Raw genomic sequence first — 26,670 nt, forward strand, 5'->3', positions numbered from 1 at the left:
GATAAAGATGGAATAACCAGATACCCATCGAAACGCGTCAACGCATTTCTATACATTATCCCGAGGATGAGTTGGACCTGTAGATACAAAATAGAGTATAATGTATCCAGGCTAACCTTGCTAAAATTATTCCCAGGGAACTGCTGAGGTAAAAGACAAAACTGGTACAAAAGGGGGTGGTAATGGACGGAGCATCTGAATCAATCAAACACTCACACCCAGTCAAAAGATCTGGGTTGAATCCATCCCCTTTTGTACCAAGGTAAAAGACTAAGCATTCTGTCTATTATTGTTCGTCCTCCCTATTTTGTAGGGTTCTCTGTGGTAAAAGTGTCATAAGATGTTATGTTATGTCCTGATTTGATGAATTGTATTGTTTTTAATCATGCTGAATTGATGCATTGTGTTTTATTATAGGTGTTTTTATAATATTTGTGTTTTAATACCAGTCACATGTACTAAAGAAATAAATTGACTTTTTTGCACTGCATGTTATAGTAGTATCATTGTTTGAGTGTTTCATGGACTCTGAGTGAGATTTCTTAATTTTATCGATGTGTTTGATATGAATAAAGAATCCCACTGTTGAAAGGGGGTTCTTGTTGATTGAGTGAATCAAGAGATAATTTGTTTTTTGTACTTATAGTACTCTACTCCCTTGGTTGCTGACAAAGGGTGTCTCTCTGTTTAAACACATCTGTTTATGATAAAGCACATTAGAGTACCTCCCTGCTTAACAGAATCCAGTAAGGCAAAAACCTCAGAAAGAATCTAAAGATGAAATCTAGGAGGGTCCTCTATGCCAACCGTGATGTCTAGAAGTGTACACTGGTTCAGGGATACTCATGCACTTCCTACAGTATGTAAACATCTAGGGCTAGATGTAGGTAATTTTCATTTACCGACTCTAGAATACCGAAATTCTAGATTCGGTAAATGAGATCTAGTTAAAAATTCAGTATTTTTTACCGAAACTGTAGGATTCGGTAATTACTGAATCGGTACTTACCGATTCGGTAATTGTCATTGATTCCTATGGGCCTTGAGGCCCATAGTATTCAATGTCAATTACCGAATCGGTAATTACCGATTCGGTAAAAATACCGAATTTGCAAGGGGGACAGAGTGTCACTTTGACACCCTGTTGCACCCCTGATTTTGGCTTGTGTGCCATGTGGCACACATACATGCCCTAAGGGCATGTATGTGTGTCACATGGTACACCTGTGCCATGTGGCACACATACATGCCCTAAGGGCATGTATGTGTGTCACATGGCACAGGTGTACATGCACTGATGTGCATGTACACTGGAATTCGTTATTTACCATGCAATAGTATTACATGGTAAATAACGAATCGGTAATGGCCTGTGGCACTGTTTGAAGTGCCACCTACATCTGTATTTACCGATTCAGTAAATTTACCGATTCGGTATTTTACAGAATCGGTAAATTTACCGAATCGGTAAATATACTGATTCTGTACATTAAAGGCCACCTACATGTCAAATCCCAAATACCGGTCGGTAACGGCCAAAATCGGCCGTTACCGACCGGTATTTGGCGACCTACATCTGGCCCCTAGTGCATAAAGTAAAAATGCTAAAGAAATCAATCAAAGCAGCTTTTGTTTCAGTTAAAATTACCATAAAAAGCACACTAGCATATAAAACTGGATACAATTACTCACAATGATTTACAATTATTTGCAATTTATCGTTGTACGATATATAAAAAGGACCATTAAAAGATAAAGGCATAATTTACTCTAAAGATGTCAAAATTTCAATCCTTTCATCCTTCGCATATGACTCACGGCAAGCAAAAATCTGCTGATACCAAATAAAATCAATAGTGAACAGTCTGTTTTCAAAATTCTTAGTGCCTCTGAAAAATTTCTAATCCTCAGACCCAGACACATTGGTTTTACCCATTTCCTTCTTATATTCTATTCTATTCTATTCTATGGTTTTGGTAAAGCGCAAACAGCTGCCCCAGCGAAGAGGCGTCCCGGCGCTAATGAGGGCCACAGACCCCAGCCTGAGCTAGGAAGAGAGGGAAAAGAGGTGGGCTAGAGAGAGGGGAACAGGTGAGTCTTAATGGCCTTTCGGAAGGTGGGAAGGCTATCTATGGAGCGTATATTTAGAGGTAGAGCATTTCAAAGCTTGGCTCCCATATCCCTGAAGGAGCGGCTGCCAATGCGGCAAAGCTTTGTGCGGGGAACGCTCAGTAGGTGCTGGCTGGAAGATCGCAGATCGCGTCGTGGAACATAAGGAGTGAGGAGAGGTCGTAGGAGTATAGGGCTTCCGAGTTTGAGGATTTTGAAGGTCATAATGAGGGTTTTGAAATGAATTCTGGAGTCGACGGGTAGCCAGTGCAGTTTGCGGATAGTGGCTCTAACTGAGCATCTGTGGGGAAGGCCGACTAATGCTCTTGCCGCAGCGTTTTGCACGCGTTGCAGTCGTGCTATTTCTCCTTTGTTGGCGCCTAGGAGGAGAACATTGGCGTAGTCTAAGCGAGAAAGGATTGTCGCTTGGATGATAAGTTGGTGGACTTTAGCGTCAAAAAAGCCAAGTATAGGGGTGAGACTCCTCAGCAGACCAACACAGGTGGCAGCCACTTTCTTGGTGTGTGTCTGATAGCTAAGTGAGGCATCCATCCAGACTCCTAGATTTTTTACTAGGGACTTGGGAGGAGGAATGGGGCCTAGGGATGAAGGCCACCAGTGCTCATTCCAGTGGCTGGTGTTTTTACCAAGGAGCAGCACTTCTGTTTTTCCCGCGTTGAGCTGTAAATAGTTATCCGTCATCCATTGGGCCACTGCCGCAAGACCATCCCTGCATCTAGAGGCCAAGATGGAAGGGCCTTCCGTGAGAGTGATGGCCAGCCGTGTGTCGTCAGTGTATGACACCAGCGTCAGGCCCCACTCTTTGGCCACTGCTGCAAGTGGCTGCACGTAAAGGTTGAAAAGGGAGGGGCTCAATGCAGAGCCCTGTGGAACTCCCTGTGCAATCGGATGGGGTTTGGATACGAATGGAGGGGCTGACACCCGGAAGGATCTGTCCTTGAGGAAGGAGCAGAACCATGTCAAAGCAAGGCCGGAGACTCCAACCATCTCCAGATGATTAAGAAGGATGTCGTGGGATACCGTGTCAAAGGCTGCGCTGAGATCAAGGAGAATCAGTGCAGCACTTTGACCGGAATCCAAGATCGTCCGGAGATGTTCGGATGTGGCCAGGAGGGCAGACTCCGTGCTGTGGCCCGGTCTGAACCCATTTTGAGATGGGTCCAGGATGTTATTCTGGCCCATGTGTTGGGACAGGACGCTATTAACATGGGCCTCTGCAAGCTTGGACAGCCATGGGAGCAGAGATATGGGTTGGAAATTTTCCGGTTTAGATGGATCTAAAGTGGGTTTTTTTATGAGAAGGAAAGATTGAGTATGGCAGCTAGGGAAGGCAAAAAAAAGTTGAGTGAGTCCACGAAATGAGTAGGGCTCATAGGATCTGCAGGGGAGCCTGATTTAACTTTCCTGCACAGTTTAGTAAGGTCGTCATAAGAGATTTCTGGGATGTAAGTCAAGAGGGTACAATTAGAGGTGGAATTGGTGAGGTTGATAGGATTGGGGGAGTGCTGAGGGAATGATCTGTAGATTTTTTGAACTTTCTGTATAAAATACGTGGCGAGATCCTCACATTGTTGCGCGGACGAAATGCTGGGGGAAGGAGACCTACTGCTCTGAAGTTCTTGAACCAGTTTGAAAACTATTTTGGCAGGGTTAGGACTCGAGTTGATTTTGTCTGCGTAGAAAGTGGCGCGTGCGGCGCGGATAGCTTTATGGTACAATTTCTGTTTCGATATATATTTGATTTTGTCCCCATTGTTGTATTCCCTTCTCCAGATACGCTCGGCTTTTTTACAGTCCTTGCGCATGGATTTAAGGGTATCATTGTACCATGGATTGGAGGGTGAGGTGCGCCCTTTAATCCATTTAGCTGGGATGAGAGCGTTTAGTCCTCCAGTAATCCAATCGTTGAAAGCGCCATAGGTCATATTAATGTCCTGGTTGGCCTCCCGATGAAATTCACCAAGGGTGACGTGAAGGTCACTGGTGGATAATTTATGCCATGGTCTTTTAAGGCGGCGAGTTGGTTTGGATTTATGCGCTAAACCATTGACTAGTATAGTCAGTTTAATGAGATAGTGGTCCGTCCATCCCATTGGTACAGGCATCTCTGTTTTGACCTCCTGGATGTTTGTAAAAACCGGGTCTAAAGTATGTCCGGCTGAATCTGTTGGGACCTGAATTAGGGAGTTAAGTTGTAAGGCAGAAAGATCTGCAAGAAATATTTTAATAGTGGAATCGCTAGACAGATCAAAATGAAGGTTGAGGTCACCTAGTATGGTGAAATTTGCGGATTTAGTCACCAGAGAGTTTGCTGCCTTAAGGAGGGCTTCGATAAATCTAGAGGCAGATCCAGGTGGGCGATAGATGTAAAGACCATGACCGAGCAAAGTGTGGGCTAGTTGTAATTTTAAAGCGGGCACATTCACAGCCGGGGAGATCTTCCTTGATGAATGAGCAGGAAAATAGCTTTTTGTAAATTACAGCGATGCCTCCGCCTCTCGCATCTTGATTTAAAGTCGACATATGATAGTCGTCTGGAAGCGTGAGGTTAGGTATGGCAGATGTGCCATCACGTAGCCAAGTTTCACAGAGGAAGAGGATGTCCGGGTTCTCATCAAGTATGAGAGAGTTAACCTCAAGGTGATGTTTGGTGAGGGACCTGACATTGAGTTGAAGGATCGTGAGGGGGGTAGGTTTAGGCGAGTCTTGTTTCTGTTGAGTACGATGGGGGCTAGCTGTGGTAAAGTGGCAGGACTTACATTGGAAGTGCGTGTGGCCAAGAGTACCTGTAATGTCAACACAACTCCGCCCAGGGTTCAAGGCAATGAGGTGTTCTCTATCGTAATGAAGGGGTTCCTGTGGAGTCCGACCAGGGGGACTGGCGAGAGGCGATGTCATGGCGATGACGGGCGGAGACGGGCTTGCCTTAGGCGCGCCCGCTGCGCCCATCCGCTGCGCGTCCGGTGAGTACACATGTTATCAAGGGGGTGAAGATGGGCGGGGGGCGTGACCTCGAAGTAGGCGTGGCATCGCAGCACGCCGTCAATGGCGGCAGGATTGTTTGCAGTTTTGGCGATTCCGCTGCAGCGCTAGATCCGCTACGCGGTCAGTTCGAGGGGCAAGTCCTGAAGGTGCCAGGGACAGAGTGAGTGCAGTATTTAAAAATATATCAAAGTATTTGTGACACACAAGTTTAAAAATATGCAGTACGAGCTCCCGGCTTCCGCCTCAGGAGGATATGTGGATCTGGGTAAGAACGCTCGCAGTCAGCGTCTTTATACCGATGGGCGGGGGGCGTGGCCTCGAAGTGGGCGTGGCCTCGCAGCACGCCGTCAATGGCGGCAGGATTGTTTGCAGTTTTGGAGATTCCACTGCAGCGCTAGATCTGCTACGCGGTCAGTTCGAGGGGCAAGTCCTGAAGGTGCCAGGGACAGAGTGAGTGCAGTTTTTAAAAATATATCAAAGTATTCGTGACACACAAGTTTAAAAATATGCAGTACGAGCTCCCGGCTTCCGCCTCAGGAGGATATGTGGATCTGGGTAAGAACGCGCGAAGTCAGCGTCTTTATACCGATGGGCGGGGGCCGTGGAGGATATGTGGATCTATAGCAGCATACTCCGGTCAGCATCCAACGAGCATAAAGTGAATTTGGTTTCTCTCCTTGCTATTTGACCAGGCGACTATTTGGCTATGATTGAGTTAATCTGAAGAATCTCAAATCGAAACATCACAAAAAGGGTTTTTACTAATTGGGGGTTGTATTTTACTGAGAAATGATTCAAAACTTAGCAATTGTTTGAAGCTGAGAAATAGCATATTGAATCTTCCCATTTTACAATCAAGATGGACCTTATCCGCTGTAAGTTCCCAATAGATGTGCTTTAGTTCTTTCCTAGAGTATGCAGTCAGTCAACTAGTGTCAGTCCAGAAACTACTCAGGCCAAGCTCATGGAACCAGTTTCGCACATGGCAAAAACAAGGAAAGGTGAGCTGGTCATCAACTTTCCAGTAGCTCCTTGTTTGCCTATAGGGCTTTAGTTCTTCTATAACCCAGATTCTTATCTAGCATAGTAGGGGTTTCAATATGGCTAGATATTCCAGTCTCTTAATACCAGTAGCATGAAACAGTGGGATGGAATGTGTATTTGGGGGGGAGACACATTGCCATTTGGATCATGTTATTTCTACAATGACAAATGAGTTCAAATTCTCCCCACCCCATAGTTCTGCCTGTAAAGAGATGCTGTCTGAGCTCTATATCTATAAACCTCTAGAGCTGGCGAGACTGCCTTGGACTCTGTAGCTTACTGCTTTTTCACAATTGACATGGCGTTTTGAAGCAAGACTACCTTTGCCTTATTAATGTGGAGTTTCCATGACAGTTTTTAATCGATTATTACACCAAGATAGCTCAAATTAGAGACATGTGCCAATGGTGTTCTATATATTGCTGTATCATTGTTGATACTTTTATGTGGATTAATGGTCATATATTTGATCTTGCTGGAGTTTATTTCAAGGCCCTTCAGTTTGCAGTAATTACTAAAACAAACAAGTAGTCTTTGTCACCCCCTCGGGGTCTGACACAGCAAGACTGTGTCATCTGCGAACATTAGTGTACAAATGGGGACCCCTCCTAGTTTCTATGAATCATAAGTGCAGTTTTGTAAGTGCTGGATTACATCATTAACATACAATAAAAAGAGTGTGGGTGCCAAAATGAAACCCTGTGTCACCCCCTTATAACAGGAATAACCTCTGTCTGTAAGTTCACCCTAACCCCCCCGGGTCCCCAGCGCACTTTTGCATAGCTGTCTTGGTGAAGCCTGATTATCTATATCAGGATCTCTTTTGGTACCCCTTGTTGTTGCAGTGTTTACCATAAGCCACCTTTCAAATCAATGAAAGCAACATACAAGTGGCCAACCTTTAGTTTGGCATATTTCCAGGCTATACATGAACGTCTGGACACCTGATCGATCATACTTGCCTGGCATGGTGAGAGAATATCATTCTCTTTTATCCAGCAGCTTAATTTATTCAATATCTGCTTTGTGTAGACTTTTTTGTAGAATTTTAATTAATCTTATAGGTCTATAATTGGCCGGATTCTTCCTTACTGCCCTTCTTGTGGATGGGGGCAGTCTCAGCTCCCTTTCATGATTTTGGAATAGGCGCTCCTGATGCCACTACATTGCTTAGTAAGTTCACAGATGGTACCCATATTTCTAGGTAATGCTTAAAAAGGTCCCCAGGTATTTTGTCAGGTCCCAGGGCATTCCCTGATTCGATGGAATCTATAGTTGCCCTTGTTTCTTCTTTAATAAAGTGAAGGGTTCCCACAGTCACTATCCTGCATCGTCCTTCAGGTAAGTAGCCAGTAATGTTGTCCATCAAGTAACTGTCCCCCACCTTCCTTGTGGTAAGTACACGGCAGAGTTTGAATAGAAATTTGCCCTCCAGTCACTGTCCAGATTCTGCCCTGAGGTAACTATCCAGTGGAGTAAGAAAAGTAAACTTGCCCTCAGTCACTGTTCAGCACCTGCCCTGAGGTAACTACCTGGCGGAGTAAGAATAGTATTTTTGCCCCCAAGTCACTGTCCAGCACCCGCCCTGATGCAACGGCTCAGCTGAGCTAGGATAGTAATTTTGGCACCCATTCACTGTCCAGCACCTGCCCTGAGGTAAGTACCTGGCTTAGTAGGAATAGTAATTTTGCTCAGTAGTGACTGCCCAGCAGGTGCCCTGAGGTAATCCCTATGTACAGTTGTTTTCTTTTTTTTCTTCTGGACAGTGTTCAACAAGTGCGCTGAGGTATTCTGGAAAGTGTCTTTTAATTGATAGTTTAATTTGTAAAAAAAATGTCCAGCAATTTTTCTGGGGAGATAATTTGTGATAGCACTTTTTATCTAGAAAAACTGAAAAACATATAACTCACTACCATTGTAATAAATGTGAGTTCCTTTACCTCCCAGGGCTGTTATTTACTTAAGGGGACTTGAGTTGTCCTCCGTAGTTTTTTTTTCAACGTCTGTTAAAAATACTATCTAAATACATGTTTTGGAAATAATCAAATTTTTGTTTTCAACAGATATATTTAATGGTTTACCTACCTATGTAGCTAGAAGGCAGTATTTACCACAGGCCTTACTCACAGTTCTCAGTTCATAATGGAGCATGTGGTCACCAAGGAAGTCAACGTACCACTGACTACAAAATGGTGGATGGCAGTTTATATATGTTTTTGTGTGATGTTTCATAAATTCAATGAAAACATGTTTTGAACTTCATGTTTTAAGGAGCTTATGTTTGTGACAGCACGTGTATTTACTTTCACTGTTTTAAAAAATGATGTTTATTCATGTTCTAGGCATAGAATGTCAACTATTTTATAGAGGAAAAACATCTAATGTTTGGTGAAAATAAAGGAATGAATACTCTGGAAATGGGATATCTTGAAAACTGTTTCTGTATTGTAATGTGTATTTGGTCACGATTTTTTCTTAATATTCGGTTTCTAAAAATGGATTTGGAAAAGTAAATGAGCTGCATGTTTTTTAATAATTAGTTGCAAGCAAAATTAAAAAACATACATTTCAGTAAAAAAAACTGCATTTTAACTGTGCTCAAATGTATGCATTGTTACAATATGCATGGTAAAGTCATGTGTTGTAATGGTATGCGTGGTTTAGTTATGTTTAATGTATTTTAATGTATTTGCATGGTTCAGACATGCGTGGCTTACACTTGCATAATTCAGGGATGGTCATTGTTGCACTTGCATTGTGAAGGCATGCGTTATTTAGGCATTTGTTGTTCCATCATACAACTGATTTTCAGCTAGTTAACACACAAACATAATATTAAAAAAACACTATGGGGGTCATTAGGATAGCGGGTGGATCGCCACTGCCCGTATGGTGAACCGCCAGCCAAAAACCACTGCCCGCATAGAATTTTCCCCAAGCCACATTACCATGGCAGGAGGGACCCAGTCGGAAGGAAAGACCGTCCGCCGGTTTTCAGCCCGGTTTAAGAGTCGACTGGGCGGAAAAGTGTTAACATGGTGGCGGTGTCTGGGAGACACCGCCATCCATATTAGCATATCTGTGGGGACATGCGGAAAGGCATGCGGTCCTCAGCATTGGGGGCTGTAGCAGGCACCCAGGGATTCTAAAGGGTGGGGGGTGCACAAGGGGGGTACCAGTTCCATGCACAACATGGCAGGCACCGCACGACATGCCTTCTTGGCATTGCAGCGGGCGGTGCTGAGAGCACCGACGCTGCATTGTCAAGAATGCAGGATGCGCCCACCAGTGTGGCGGGTGCATCTTAATGTCACCAACGAGACCCCCGTACCAATGGCGGGTGGTCCCATTCCACGAAAGGATGGCAGGCGGACAAAGTCCGCCCGCCATCCTAATGATGCCCTAAGCACCACAAGAATCAAACGAAACACAAAGGCTCTCATTATGTTGTTGGGCAGACTCCCACCGACCATCTGTGCGGTCTGCCCGACATCCAGGGCAACGGTCCAACCCTTGGATTATGATACTGCATTTAGGTCACAGAAGGCAGGGGGAACGGCCACTGCCTCTGACAGGATCTACTGATCATGACAGGGAGGGAGCCAGAATCATGATCATGAAGAGAGACGGTGCCTGCGCAGGCACCTCCGTCAGGATTATGATGTCTCTTTCCGACTGCCATGAAACGGCTGTTGGAAAGGGACTTCGGGAGCCCAAAGCAGGGCCCACATCCCCCACGGGAAACTACTAAGTGGTCAGAGGGGCACTACACAGTGGGGCACATGTAGTGCCCCCCACCACTTCCGTGTACTATGTGCCAGGTACCACATGGTACACGGAGCATTGATGTACACAAACTGCTTTTCTCTACTGTGACCTGTGCTGTAGCCCTTTTCCTGGACTGCAGCACAAGCAGCAGTAGAAAAAGGCAGTTGCAGTCCTCCTACACAGCGGTCTTATCATAATATGGCGTCAGGACCTCTGACTCCTTGTTGGGTGGTCCCATTCCCACTGTGATGGTTGACCGACCGCCATCGCAATAGGCCCCTAAGTAACCAATAAAATTAAAAATAAAACAAAGTAACCAATAAAACTATTAAACTAATTAAACATAAAAGATAAAAAATAGCAGAAAAATCCCCTAAACCTAGAAGCAAAATCACTGAACCTAGAAGAAAAAAACACACTGTACGATTTTGTATTGAAATGTAAGGAGCTACTCTGCAAAAATGAACCATCTACATTGAAAAGTGAATCAAATAAATCAATTAACTGAAAGAGAAACAAAACTATTTCCCTAGATCTTAACCACTAAAATAAATATTTTTGTTGGAATCTCTAAACTTAAGGTACCATTACAAGATCACAAACAAGAACATCATTCTGGTCCCCCAAAAAAAACAACTTCCAGACAACAATGTTGACAAGAAGACTGGAAGACTGGAAATATAATTAAATCTACATATAACTTTAAAGCCTGGATCTCCAATTGTGCAGACAGCATCGTCCCCATCAAGAGCAACATCCAGAGAAAATCCTCCAAAAAAGGCCAGCTGGTACACCCAAAAGCTCAGAACAGCACAACGGGATAGCAAACAGCTGGGAAGGAGAGGGCAGGTCAGCAAGGACACCTCAGATAGAGCAGCCCTGAATATCTCTCAACCTCTACCACCACCTACTGAAAGCAGCAAAGAAGACAGCCCTTGATGCACACATCGAAACCAGAGTCAACAACACCAACAACACAAGAACTTTTCAACATCATTAAGGAATTCCCTAACCCAGCGGCCATGGAAAACAACACCATACTCTGACAGGAGCTGTGTGACAACTTTACCCACTTCTTCCACAACAGAATTGCAACCAAATACAGAATCTTCATACCACAACCCACACCTATGGACTTCCTCAACAGATACACCACCACAGTAGCCAACACAAATCATACACTGACCACTTGAAACATCCTCCCCACCAAGGACACCACCTCCACCATGAAATCTGTCCACTCTGGAGCTCCAATGGCCCATGCTTACACCAAATCTTCAACCACAGAGATCAAAGGATCGGCCAGGAAGGAACTCACCACCCTACTCAACACCTCCATCACCACAGCAACATTCCTTGATGCCTGGAACCACGCCACTAAACTCAGTGGGCTCAAAAACAACAGCCCAATCTCCCTGCTCCCATTCCCAGCAAAGGTGCTGGAAAAGATCATCAACAATCAACTCATGACACACCTTGAGCAGAACCAGCTACTCAACACCTCCCAATCCTTCTCCTGCAGAACTCATAGCACCGAAACCGCCCTGATCCCAGCCACCCACGACATCTGAAACCTCCTTGACCGAGGAGAAACAGTAGCTTTGATCCTCCTCGACCTTCCAGCAGCCTTCAAAACTGTATCCCACCATACGCTGATTGAAAGACTCCACCATAACAGAATCCAAGGGGACACGCTCAGATGGATCACCTTATTCTTCACTGGAAGTACCCAGAGGATCCACCTTGCACCTATCACCTCTGAACCCAAGGAGATCAACTGCATTGTCCCCCAAGACTCACCCCTTAGCCCCACGCTCTTCAACGCATATATGACCCTACTGGCCAACATCATCAGATCCCATGGTCTCAACATAATTTCCTACCCAGATGACAGACAACTCATCTTCTCACTCACCGACAACCCCACCACCACCAGAACCAACTTCCACAGATACATAACAAATGTCGCCGACTGGATGAAGAACAACTGCCTGCAGCTAAACATAGACAAGATGGAAGTACTGATCTTTGGCAACAGCAGCAATACATGAAATGACTCCTGGTGACCATCAGACCTAGAACCCACACCTATTCCCTCCAACTATGACAGAAACCCTTGAATCATCATTGACAACAAGCTCTCCATGAAATCACTGATCAATGCCATCTCTTCCACCTGCTTCCTCACTCTATGCATGCTGCATAACCTCTTTAAGTGGCTACCCCTACACACAAGACGCATGATGACACAGGCCCTCATCACATGATGACTGTAGTATGGCAATGGCCTCTACGTAGGAATCACTGCTCACCTCCTATAGAGATTTCAGACCACTTCAGGCAACTCCTCAGGCTCCCTGTATAAAAGATATGCCAATTCAATCTGTTTACCCATGCACACAATGCTATACACAACCAAGGCCCGCATATGTTAACCACCAACCTCCCAGAAGACTATGCTCAGCATCCCTTTCCCTTGTCCATACTCCCCAACTCTACTAAAGCAGAAGTGGAGGTTGCTCCTTTTCCCACATTGCAGCAAGGAACTGCAACAGCTTCCCCAGGCACCTCTGGACCATTACTTTACTTCTAGAATTCTGAATGGCCCCCAAAACCTGGCTGTTTGAACAAGCCCCAGGACCTGCAAGCACCTGGAAACACTATTGGGTGATTAACCACAATTTATTAATCTTATTGATTGATTAATTGAAATCTGTCATCAATGTAGCTTTGCCACACAAGAGCTGTAAGTGACAATACAGCAAAAATAGGATATGACTGACTTGCCAGGAGTGTCACTTTCTGTCCATGCATCAGCAAACTGCATTCTCTGATCACTCTTCAAGGTAGCCTTTTTTCATGTTTGGGGAGTAGGGCTGTACCTTGTTCAACACCCTAGCTGAGTGAGACAATCCTTTGCTATACAAAGTTTTTGCCTTCAAATTGGTTATGAGGAAGTTGTTTGCAAAACAAACATTATTGTGTGAGGTGGACAATCAATTACTTCTCTTAAAGCAAGAAAATGCGATTGTCCGTTCTTGTCTAGCCATGTTCAGTGGCCTAGTCATAGGACTAACTCGCCCAAACAGAAATGTTCTCTCTTTTATCCACCTTCAGGATTACCTAAAAATTGAAAGTTGTTCTGACACAAGTTGTTGATCCTCCCGATTCCAGTGATGGCATATTTGATTAAAGGCTTACTACTTTGGCAGTCCTCCAGCAGCCCCATCACCAGGCTGTCCACTGGAGGGCCGCCAAAGCAGCAGTGCGCCCTCCTGCTGGATTAGGAGTTTACTCCTGGTCGGGCGGGCAGTGGTGAGTCGGTCTCAAGCGGTGGGTTGCTAGGCTCATAGGAGAGCCTAACATGCTGTAAAAGAACCAACCGCATGTTTTTGGATGGTGTGGCATGCATGCCACACCCTGCAGGAACAAGGGTGCAAATCCAGGGGTACAACTTGTGCCCCCTTGCATGCACCACCAGGCCCAGGAGTGACATGGGGGTCTGTTAGGGCCCCCTTTGTTGCCTCTCCACCACCCTTTAAATGGCAGGCTCCCCACCATGAAATGGATGGTAGACTTACCTTGTAATATGCCCGTGCTGCTGCTGCGGCACCCCCAGCATATTGCATCTCCCTGACTGCTGTGCAACTACAGCGGGATCCTGGATCCCCAGCGGATGCAGAGGTCCTTTGGTGGTTCAACCACCCAACTCGTAGTACTGGGGGCGGGCGGGCGGGCCCGCAGTGTGGTGGTGGTCACACCACCTCCATGAGATTCTGGTCTCTCATGATTAGGCCAATATTTTGAGCCAAATATACTGTCATTTGGTCATGCATGTGAACTTGGCCCTACATACACTGAATAGCTAGATTTATAAACACTTCGGGGCTTAAAATTGATGGGGAATTTCACAGACATTGACTATTCAAAGGCTTTAGATAAACCTATTCTTAAAAAAGAATACTCAGAAACTGTTTAGGCAACAGGTGGTATTGAACTGCCCTCAGGGATAATCACTTTTCAAACAGACCCCATTTCATTTGAAGTGATAATGGCCTTGTGAAAGTCTTATTTTCAGTCTCACTGATGCTCTTTTATTTGGTGACATAGTGGGGACCCTGGCACTATGTACAGAATCCAAAGATTGAATAGTACTTGCTGAAGTTGACCTTTGACTCATCTCATTGTTACCAGAATTGTTGTGAGGAATCACCAAGGTCGGTTATCCTGTTGAATTTTGCAGTGGTGGAAGTCTCCGTTGAGTGTTGCCTACCACCTCAATAGAGTTATTTCCAAAATGTCTTCAGCATGACAAAAGGTAGCGTCTTCCCCCACATTCGAATTTTAGTTGTCAGACAGACCAGCAACCAGAGGCAATCTTACAATGCAGTTAATTTTGTTAATATCTGCGAATACGATGTCATTACACACCATGATATATGCAAGTCCGACCACGGCAATAACAATAAATGCAATGTCGATGCACATCATAAAATGCGCTTGCATAACAATGTCGATATCAGTAGAAACAATATCAATGCATACCATAATCTCTGCATGCATAACAATGTTGATACCAGTAGAAACAATGTCAATGTATGCCATGATGTATGTACGCATAACAATGTAAATATCAGTAAAGACAATATCGATGTATGCTATGACAATTGTACGCACAATACTGAGAATGTCGGTAAAAATTATATCAATGACCACCATGTTAATTGTACACATTTTAGCAAGCTCATATCATTGCTGTTGGATTAACCCAAAGTGGCCTCCCAATCAGCCCGGAGTGAGAGATATCTGTTCCGACAGGCCCTGTGACCCAAACCCGAGCCTAATGATTGACAGGTCACAGGTGAGGTTACACTTAGCCCAAAGATAAACGCGCACCCATGGAAAACTCTGGTCGATCCCACAGATAGGCAGTTACAACACAAACAGGTCTGGGGAAATTGGCCCCAATAATACAAGTTTGGCCAAAGGCACATATTTCCAAAATATGGCAAAGATAGATGCCACATGAAGTTAGAAAAACTCAGTCAATCAGGACATAGCATACACACCACACATAGTGATCACTTTCTCCCCATGCAGGAAATATGGAAACATACACACCGGCCCACACTATCTATCCCTGAGGTCCAAGAGCCACCCGTGTCTCCTTATCAGATTGTTTTACTTGTTGTTTATGACCAGGCCAAGAATGCTATATTGGTTTATTGTACCCCACAAATGGTATGTATGGTCGGCCAAATCTTCTTTACAACGAGAGACTTTCAGACACTACTCTGTCAATGCTCTCTTGGCTGCTGCATTTAATTAAACCAACTTGTTCCTGTTTTGCCACATGCCTCTTGTCTTTTCTTTTTCAGGTAAACTCATATTCGATTAACAAGTATATGCCTTAACTGAGAAAGAAAATGAACACCTGCAGTATTTTCATGATGAACACCTGGTAAATTGTTTTATATGACCCTTGACATCTCTATTGTTCTCCACGTTCTTATTCGTGCTGAAAAAGAAAGGCAAACCTGCACAGTCTATAGACCCCTGAACAAAGTCACTGCAAAGACAGGAACCCATTACCCTTGATTCTAGTGCTCCTTGAACAAGTACAACTGATAGCCATTTATTTAAAACTGGACCTATGCAGGCTATCCCAACTTGTCACAGTTCAAGAGTGAGACCAGAGGAAGACTGCATTTCATACAATATTCAATTTCTGTGACTACCCTATTATGCCTTTCAGACTCTGCTATCCTTTAGTACCATTACGGATATGGTCATCTACATAGACAATATTTTAATCAACTCTAATACTGAAGATGATCATGTGAAACAAGTGCCGTCTGTCCTTCAACACAAGAATCCCTCATTAAGCTTGAAAAAATATTTCCCACAATATGAATGTCAAATTTCAAGACTTTTTTATTAACCGGGAAGGGATAAAATGGACTGAATAAAACTGAGGCCATTATTAAATGGTCTACACCCCCTTGTGTCAAGGAAATTCAAAGATTCCTATGAGTTCTAAATTTCTGAAGGCATTATATTGCTAACTAATTTAGTACTGTTGCCCCTGTTACCTATCTCCTGTAAAAAGGAGTGTTGTTTTTGGACCATAAACGAAGAATCCATCTTTCAAAACTTGAAAAACGGTTTCAACTCAATGCTTGATTCTCAGACGCAAACATCTGACACTACCATATGTAGTGGCGGTAAATATTTGTCAAGCGATAGCCTGCCAAATAATACCCCAAACCAAACAACTTCATATTAAGGTGTTTTTCCCCAAAGATTGAAGCATTACCTCCTAGGGGCGTTTATTAAAATCATAAAAACCTGAATTTCTATGCTTGGTACAAGCATTATTAGATGCCCTTGAGAAAGAATGAAAAACCACCACCAAGGCATTATGGAATAGGCAAAGAAAAATCTTTAAGAATCCAAGGTCGCTCACCAAAAATAAGCACCACAACCATTACTTCAATGATAACATGGAGATCATATTTGGTTAACCTCAAGGCACCTACGGTTACAAGGGCCAGGAAAGTTAGGACTACATTTTCCTAGATAGATCCCCTTGCCATAAAATGTATGAGTAACCCAGTGGCAGCTACTTCAATTGTGCCTAATGATGTCCTGGTACATCCCCATGTCATGTTTTGTTGCTTAGACTCTATAATGAACATAGTAGAGCTGATCAACCTCAAACTCCTCTACATATGAATGGTCAGGTGGAATATGAGTTGAAAGTCATTTTGGACTCCAGATGCATCATAGGTGATTATTGTACATGGTAGACTAGAAATGATAAGGCCATGACGATAGGTCATGAAATCCAGCTGGATATTGGGTCACCTATTCCACTCTTGTCACCGACATACACCTGGTCTGTTGGATGGTCTTTGGAGATGTACAGTCATGGCTTGCCACGGGTGCTTCTCCCATTTGTATCCACTGGTTGCCCTGGGAATTGGCTAACCTTTCAATCAATCAATCAATCAATCAATCAATCAATCCACTCCTTACTCAGTACTGTCGCTCAGAAGTTATCTGTACTGGCATGACTGCAATCATGCTGCCCAGTATTGTGGATGCCAAATGTGTGCTGATCAATTGTTACTCTCATTACAAAATGTCAATGCTGTCCTCATGTGTGCACCACAAAAACCATGACCATAAGCTCCACCTTAAGAGTGGCAGGCTACATCAGAATCAAATAATCTGAGGATTCAAGGATATTCTGAAGTATTCTGGGATGCATCACTCTTAAAAAGCTGTACCTACGGCACAACCAGGTGTTTTGCTTTTCTCTCTGTCGATGATAAGAACCATTTATTTAGGTTCTGCTCTTCTTCAGTGGTCATCTATTTAGGCTCAGATTTTACCTTGTGTTCTAGGCTCTCCAGTTGTTATTACATTCAAGGAAGATGGCAAGAAAATCTTCCTAGAACCTTTTCTGTGCTTCTGCAGTGTCACCTCAAAGTCTTTCTTTGCATCCTTAGAATGATTTGACCTCTCCCATAGCTGACTTTAATGGCCTAAATGTATTTGTAGCAAGGGTGAGTAAGATATTAACAGTTGGTCTGTTAAACTTCAGTTGTGCCCCTTTACAGTGCACTGTACATACATACAGGGATTTTGTCACATCATCAACGTTGTGCTGCAACCATTGTCTCTTGGGCTTTGCCATATGATATGGAGATCAAGTGTGAACCTGTTTCTGATTGATGTCTTATTCTGTGGAGTATTGTTAGACCTGTCTGTGGAATAGTGTTAGACTTGTCAGCCTTAAGGTGGTCGTCCCCCAAACTTTTTGCCTTCCTCCTCCATTTTTGCTGGTCTCGTTTTGCTGGCCTTAGGAGTCTGTGCACTGGATCCCTGCTGAGCATTGTTAAAGTTCATCTGCTCCCTCCTTAAAACAAAGCAACATTGGCTTATACCCAGGGCCACAGAAATTATGCGATTGTGGGGCAGCTGTGTTTTTCGCATCATTGTAGAGTTGATGCATTTGACACAAAATTCATCATCCACTGCATAATCTGCAGATTTTAAACCTAAAAAAAATGTTTTTAGCTTAAATGAATCATAGGTTACTAAAAGCACAGTGACACATGTTGCAGTTCAGTGGAAGACCTTTTGCAAAGATTGACTGGTAACCTTTCTGTTGCTTATTGGTATATTTGGGCATTACACTGGTAGTAATGAGGCTTACCCAATGCCCAGACAGTGTTAACAAGTGTAAATAGTACAAAAGAATGAAGTAATACTATCAGAAAAAGGCCAATTTACATTGCATAATTTGCTTTTCTTGCCAGATAATTTACTCAACTCTGCTGAATAATTTAGTCCTCCCTTGCCACATAATTCCATTGGCCGTGCTTATACCCAAGTGTCAAATTTGATTTGCTTGTAAGTCCCTAGTAAACAGGCACTACATGTGCCCCCTTCCTGTAAATTAAATTCTGCAGGTGATCATGCAGCACTGATTGTGCCTCCCACTTTAATATGTTTTTATTTATTTATTTGAATGTTTTATATAGCGCGAACAAGACCCTTGCTCTTATCAGAGCGCGTTACACGTGTTAAAAAACAGAGACATTTACAATCAATATTACAAATTTTGCAAAAACACTACAAGATATGGCAGATCCCCCATGAGGGCGGGATCACCACAATGATAGGAAAGATAAATCAAACAGTAATACAACAAGGGAGCCATAATCACAAGCAACGTTGATGAGTACTGATAAAATCAGAGAGAAGTGTTCCAGGGATCAAGGGCAGAAATGTGTTCATGAGTAGTAGTTTAACTTCTTCCTTGAAGGATGCTGTTGGGATATTCAGTATGGCTTCAGGGGTCAGGGCGTTCCACTTTCCAGGGTGATTCCTGAGAAGTCTCTCTTGCAAGTTTTCTTTTTGGAAAATCTCTGTGGTTTCAGCAGTAAAGTGCTGAAACTTACAGAAGATCTGGAGCCCCCACAGCCTTCAAGCTTCTGAGTAAGATAACTTGGAGTATTGAAGTGTTGAGTTTTGAGGGTCACGCATGCCTTTTTAGCTGAGTTTTTGCTTCGTAATGGAGCCAGTTCAGGAATTTCAAATTAGGGGTGATGTGGTTGTTTTTTACGATCCAGTGATGAGCCTTGCTGCAGAGTTGAGGGAGGGGGCAGTATTTGCTTTGGGCAGGCTGGCTAGGGCTACTCTTCCATAGTCCAGCCTGGGAATAACTAGGGCTTGGATGGCAGAGTTGAATTCCTTGGGGGGTATGTAGAATTTTAAATTTCATAAGACGTTCATTTGGAGGTTCTCTCCTTTTGTGGCAGCACTAACATGCTTCCACAGATTAAGGTTCTTGTCAAGAGTTATTCCCAGTGATCCCACTGAGTCAATGACCTAATGCAAGCATTTGAAGGCTCCTAGTTGCTTCGTCCATTCTTTAATAATGTGTGCCTGATTGGGTGGGGAGATGAGGAGTTCAGTTTTGAGACCGTTAGGTTTAAGGTGGTTGATTGTCAACCACTTTTAGGTAATTTGTAGGGTTAAGTTAATGGCTTTGATGTCCTCGGGAGAGGAGACTTGCAGGTATAGTTGGTGTCATCTGCATACATGTGATAATGGGTGTTTGATGATTTCAGAATTAATGTTAGTGGCTCCATTAACAGGTTGAAGAGAGTGGGAGAAAGGAAAGAAACCTGTGGAACCCCTAAGGTGACAGGCACGGACTTAGACAGAGACTGATTGACCTTGATTATTTTAGGTTTTGTTTTGGAGAAACGAGGTGAACACGTTTAATGAGGGTTCCTGAGAGTTCTAACCTGTGTTCCTATAGGTCAAGTAGGTAGTCATGCTTAATCGTATTGAATGCTGAAGATATGTCAAGGAGGATAAGGAGGCATAATTCCTTTTGATCCAACATTTTTAGTGCATTGTCTCCTACATGTGTAAGTACCGATCTGGTGCTGTGCCCCGGGCAGAAGCTGGATTGGAATTGATCAAGAAGATGGAATTGATCAATGTGCTTAAACAGTTGAATGTGTACACATTTTTCAAGGAGCTTCGCCAGAGTTGTGATGTTGGAGATGGGGCAAAAGTTATTTAGGTTTGTGTGATCAGCCTTTGGTTTTTTTTAGCATAGGACTGACTTGCCCAGACTTTAGGCTATCAGGGATTGTGCCTTGAAGTAGAGAGACATTAACGATCTTGGATGATAGAGGGAGTATCAATAGTTTGATCTCATTTAAGAAGTTGGGGGTAGCGGATCGTTGTAGCGGTGTGTAGTGGTGTGTGTGTTTGCAGCAATTTGACCCAGCAAAGTAAACCTTTTTTAAGGCCCAAACATACCGTTTTAATACATATATGTCACCCCTAGGGTAGGCCCTGAACAGCCTAGAGGGACGTGTGCAATGTATTTAAAAAGTAGGACATGTTTTTTTTAAGTTTTTCATATCCTGATAGTGAAAAACTCTAAAACTTGTTATTCACTACTGCAAGACCTACCTCTCCTATAGGATAACATTGGACTTTCCGAATTACTTTTTATAAGTATAATTTCCAAATTGGAATAGGTAACTAGTTCTTGTTTGTTGTCTCTGGAATACTCATTAAATATCTATAATATTAATATAGTCAAACTTTAAATTGTAACTCTGAAAATGCCACTTAAGTTGGCATTTCCTGCCTTAGCCATTTAGTGCCTATACTCTGTCTCTAGTCACATGACTGGGTGAAGCCAAGTGTTGGGCTTTATATATTCATCCTAGACAGCCACACACAATAGGGAGCTTATGTGTGCCTGGAAGGGCATCACTGTAGGATGGGAGGAAAGAGTTGGGCCCAGCTTCACTTACAACTGAACAGGCTGTGTCCTGTCTACACACAAAGGGCAGTATATGCCCTGTAGTTAGTCTGGAGCAAAGACAAGGAAGGTGGGATACCTGAAGACAGCAAGCTTCTCCCCTACTTCAAAGGCACATCTGGGTATCAATACTGCATCTCAGACCCCACCACTTCAGTATACTTTTGGACCTGAGGATACTCTGCCAGGAAGAAGGACAGCTGAGCTAATGAAGGATTGCCACTCTCTCAGACTGCTGTCCTGCTGAACAACTGCCCTGCTGTACGGCCACCTTGCTGTGAGGACCCACGCCCCTCCTGCCTGGGTGAGAAGATCTGGATCCTGCATCTCTTGAACACAGCACTCCACAGTGACTACAAGGGCTAGTAGACTTGCCTCCTGACTTCAAATTTGGCAACAAAATGATCCAACAACCTTGCACCTGGACTCTGCCATCTGTTAGTCTTCACCGCGAAGTGGTGCCAACCCAGTTTTGGGCACTTGGAAGTGGGCCTAAGGTACTTTGCCATCCTCTGTGGATCCAGCAGAACCGATGTATCTCCTTTGCTGAGTGGAACCGACGCATTGGACTGCTGCTTGGATTGAAATCACCGCAAAGGCAACATCGCTTTGCAGCCTGTTGCCACCTCAAATCCGTTGCTGTGCAAGGTATCCTTGGTGGAGGTCCTCCAATCCCTCATCAACTACAGCCTCGACAACGGACTCCACATCGCAGCCTTACTGCTCTTTGGAACTGACGTAACGTCCCAACTGCTCAACACATTCCTTGCTCTGGACTCCACTTTTCAAGCCCTCATCAATAGGATCTTCAACAACAATGCAACCGGACCTCGCACAGCACCCTTGTTGCATCTCGGAATCAACACATTACTTAAGCTGTGCAACGTTTCGTTGAAGCACATCCTAACAACACTGGGCAAATCAGGATTGAAAGTACTTTGTTCAAAAGGCTTAACTGGATCCCAATAGCCATGCTCCATTGCAGTTGGTCTGAATTTGTGACTTTCTCCTAGTCTGGTGCAACCAGATAGCCACAGTTGGTGCTCTATGCCTTTTGGCACTATTTTTACCAAAATCTCTCAAACTGAATACCTCTGGTACTACTAGTTGGATGTTCGTCATTTTGGTCACGTTTAATTTACTAACAATCCCTCTATGTTTTATTTTCAGTTGTTGGCCCCTCTTCTAGCGTGTTAGCATTGTGTTGTTGTTTGAAATGTTGCACAAATAATTTACACATTGCCTCTGAGTTAAGCCTTACTGCTCTGTGCCAAGCTACCCAAGGTTTGAGCACAGGTTAATGGAGGGTATGCTTGTGACTTCACCCTTAGAAGAATTATTTTGCTTTCTGCTTGAGAAGGGTATAACCCCCCCAACCAGTAATCCAATTTCTTGCACTGGTGTTCAGCAGTGAGGATTTAGACTTGTGTTTGTACAGTTCCTTACAGTATTCTTGTGTTACACTACCACCCCACATAAATAATCTAATTGGAGTTTTAACTATCTTAGATTGGCCTTTTCGGTTTTTCAGAATTTTATCTCTGACTGTTTTACCTGAATCTACCTCTAGAAGTGAGGAATTCTGTAAGGAGAGGGGACTTCCAACCAAGAGCACCACCAGGAAGGTGTAACTGCAAAAGGCACTGAGGGCCTTGGCAGAAGTTCACCAGTCACTGACTAAGGCAGCTGAAGAAGATGATGAGATGGACAGGCAAGGAAAGGATTTGGTTTTCAGTCCTGAGTGGCAGCAGCCTGCTGAGGGGAATGACTTCACCCCTGAGCTGAAGATCCTTGCCAGAGCAGGGAGCAGTGGATTTGTCTGAAATCTGTCCCCAAAGGAGCTGGCAGAAAGGAGGGAAGAGAGAGAGAGTCCAGGCTGGAGATCTCAGAATGGAGGAAAAGAAACTGGCCAAGGAGGAGAAATTGGATTTGGAGCATTTATCTCATGAAGGAAGCTGGAACTGAAAGCAAAGCAGGCAAATTCCAGCAGCATTAGTGGTAGCATACCTGCTGTATCTGAATGAGACAAAAAGGTCCACATCCCCTGGAATCTGGTGCCCAGTTATGCTGTGGGAGATGATGCTGACAAATGTTTTTCTACCTACGAGGTAGCCCTGAGGGTAGTTAGTGGAAACACATGCCTACGGTAGTACACGGGTGGTGAGTGGCACTGACAAGTGGCATCCAACCCTTCAGGAAATTGTGACTACTGGGGGATGATCCTGCTTGCATTCCAGTTTGAGCAACTTTACTGATGAAACTTGTAACACATGAGAGTGTCTACACAGAAAGTGACAAGCAAGGTCATTGTATATAGAAACACTTATCTCGTCAAACACACATATTCTCATGGCGGAAACATGTCCCCATAGAAGCAGTATAGCAGGGATAAGGGGTCCTAACTATCCCCTAGACCATCCACGTTTTTTTAACTTTTAATCCTATACAGGGATCCCAATAATACAAATTTGGATAGGTATCTCTGAATTAGTTTTACACCTACACAATCACTTTCTGTTTGTATGTTACTTACTGCATGGATCTCAACACATTTATGTTTGTTGTGTCTTCCCCTCCATTTGCTCGATCCCAGGTGTTGGTCTGCCCAGGGAGTTGTAGCAGGCTTATAATTAAACATGCCACTATTTGGTGGGTGAGGGCAGTCTTTTTTTTTAACTATGTTTTCCAAAAGAAGGGTCACCCGCCTCTTCCTCCTTTTCCTCGTTTTGTGGTTATACAGTAGTAAAGGATACACTTCTTACTATAGAGGTTGAGGGCCAAACCAGGAACACACCCAAGAAAGCCATCATGATCACTAAGTTTGGGCAGACCCATAATAACTCCCACCAGAGTTTCAGGAACAGCTGGAAGCTCTCCAACCAGTCCTGGGTGGGTTTTGTGGAATACTCTAGCATAGAACTGAATCGTTGGGTGTGGGGCAGCAAAGATTATGACTACAGTAGGTTGTACAATCTAATTTTGGGGGAGCGCATGCTCAGTATTTCTTTTCTTGAGCTGCAACAGCACCTAGTAGACAATGAGCTTAGTGATCTCAGGAAGATTGCAGAGGCAGTACACCTCTGGGTCAGCAACAGAATGTCCAAAAAGATATCTGGGGAGATTGCAACAAGGGTGGTCAGGGGTGCAACAGAAGAAAGAAGTGAGATTAAACCTTAAAAGTAAGGAGTTCTCGAAAGGCCCAAAAAACTATTCATAAGGAACAGCAATAACCAATCCCAAGTTGAGCTTAAAAAAGAAGGGTCTCTTTGATAAGCAGACATGGATGTTCCCCCCCCAATGTTTCAAATGTGGGCACTCCCAGGGAGACTTCAAATGTTCAAAGTGGACACATTCCCCCAATGGGTGTAGACACCTACGTCACCAAATGTAGCGCCCAGAGAGGAGGTGGTCCCAGTTAGCTCTGGGGAGTATACAGAGGTGACTCTAGTGTCTGTGGGGGATAAGGAGGATATGCCAAAAGCCCACATGCCTGCCAGTACTTCTAAGTACAGGTAGTGGGTCAGGTTTATGGGGCACATGGGGAGGGGGTGCCCCTGAGCCAACATCTGCAGATACTGCCACCCTGGGAGATATGTCTGAAATTTCTGGTTGACAAGTTGTGGAAGGGCCCACCAAGAAGGAATTCTGCAAAGTACAGAAAGAGTGCCCCTCTCTAGATGGCTTAAGGCAACAAGCTAAGGCCCAGGCAGCAGGTAACAACCATGACACCTCTGGAGAACCTGATCTATTGGGAGAATTACCTCATATATTGCAAACCTAAGGTTCCTGGACATGGGGCAGCCCATGTGCTGCTGGCCCCCCAGTTTTACAGGGCCTTCCTACTGAGAATGTCTCATGCCATACCTCATGTAGGTTATCTGGGGCAAGACCAGACCTTCACAAGTCTTGTTGCCCACTTCTATTGGCCCAGAATTAAGATGGTCTCAGACACATTCTGTACATCCTGTCCCATCTGCAAGGCCAGTGGGAAGTCAGGGTAAAAGCTAAAGGCTCCCCTTGCCCCATCACCTCTCAATAGCACTCCCTTTGAGAGGGTAGGCATCGACATTGTTGGATCCTTGGACCACAATATATCTTTAGGCAACAGATTCATGCTGGTTCTTGGTGGACCACACCACTCACAATTCAGAGGCCATCCCTCTGAGGTCAGTGACTGACTGAACCTGTGGTGGTCTGGGCTTTGATAGGGATCTTTACCCATATGGGGTCCCCCAAAAAGGTAGTGTCTGATGGAGGCACCAATTTCATTTATTAACAAAAAATAACTGTGGGTCTAAAGCGATCTTCTTGTGTTCTCTGTGCATGAAAAACCTATACTATGTGTATCCTATGTGCAATATGGAACACAACAGGATATTTCACAATGTGAAAAAATTCCATCAGTTATCGTTCTGTACCGCCCTTTTCATCATCTGGGCCCCTTCACACAATGAAGAGTCCATGTTGTAACCACTTCTTAAAATGTTGGAAATGAAGTGTGTAACCCAGTGGACTCCTCACGTCCATCTGGGCCATCTCGGAGGAGTACCGACGGATAGAGCGGTGCTCCATATACCTGAGCCGTGGCCAGGTGAGGAGAAGCACGTTCCTCCCACACTAAAGTACGAAGGAGGACAATAATGAAAATTCAGGTGATATAGAAAACATTTCTTTCTGTTTTGCACCTTGATATATAAAGCAGTAGCAAAAAAATCACGGTCCTGATGAAAGCAGTAGATACCTAGTTGGATCTCTCTGCAGAAACATGTTGACCTCAATATTCCAACCAGTAGCTATTTGTTTAAACTAGTGATATATATTTTGCACTGATTTTTTAGCCTTTGGAAGTTGAGGGTTATCTAATAAAGTTTTTTTTCCCCTGACTCTCCAATTTTAAACAGTTCACTCTTATCACTTTCACTTCCTCTTTATACACTGCTTTTCAGTAACCAGTACATCCCACCTTTAAATTGACATACTTTTGCTCCACACTGGGTTACAGACTTCATTTCCAAAATTTTAAGAAGTGGTTACAACATGGACTCTTCATTGTGTGAAGGGGCCCAGATGATGAAAAGGGCGGTACAGAACGATAACTGATGGAATTTTTTCACATTGTAAAATATCCTGTTGTATTCCATATTGCACATAGGATACACATAGTATAGGTTTTTCATGCACAGAGAACACAAATAGATCGCTTTAGACCCACAGTTATTTTTTGTTAATAAATGTTCTGTATAGGGGGCTGTAACTGTGCCGGGTCTCTAAATATTCCCTTGGACCCTATCCCCATCGTGTGTTCGTATGGCACCAATTTCATGTCATTTAAACAACAAAGGAGTGACTCAAACAGTGAAAAATAACAAAATGAGACACAGAAAAAGCACGTGGGTGTGTAATAGAAAAAGAATCACAATGATTTTTATAAACCCTCACTCACCCATCTATTGGGTGACATGCTACATCATTGGGTTGTTCACCGGGTATGCCAAGTGCATGCCCGGTGTGCTACTACACCTGCAACTGCAGTGGAGCTGGTTACTAGAATAAAAGCAGTGCAAAAAAGTGATAGTGAATTTAAAGTGTAAGAATAAAAAAGTGCGCGTTCCAACCTAGACTTAATTTTAATAAAGGTTGAAGCAGGCACGATGTTAAAAGGATTGACGGACAGGCTTGACTATAAATTTGAGTCAAGCAGTCCTGCTTAATGGTTCAAATGGTCCATATAATCATGGACATGAAAAAATGCATGGGTTCCTTTATCCACCACAAATTATTTTATAACACACCACCGATTTATGTGCTCTTCAAGAGTTTACTTCTCCTCTTTTTTTATTTTAAATGGGGTTAATTTGTTTGTTTTTGATCGGGTTACA

This window comes from Lissotriton helveticus, chromosome 6 (assembly GCF_964261635.1).
Source record: "Lissotriton helveticus chromosome 6, aLisHel1.1, whole genome shotgun sequence".
Lineage (NCBI taxonomy): Eukaryota > Metazoa > Chordata > Amphibia > Caudata > Salamandridae > Lissotriton > Lissotriton helveticus.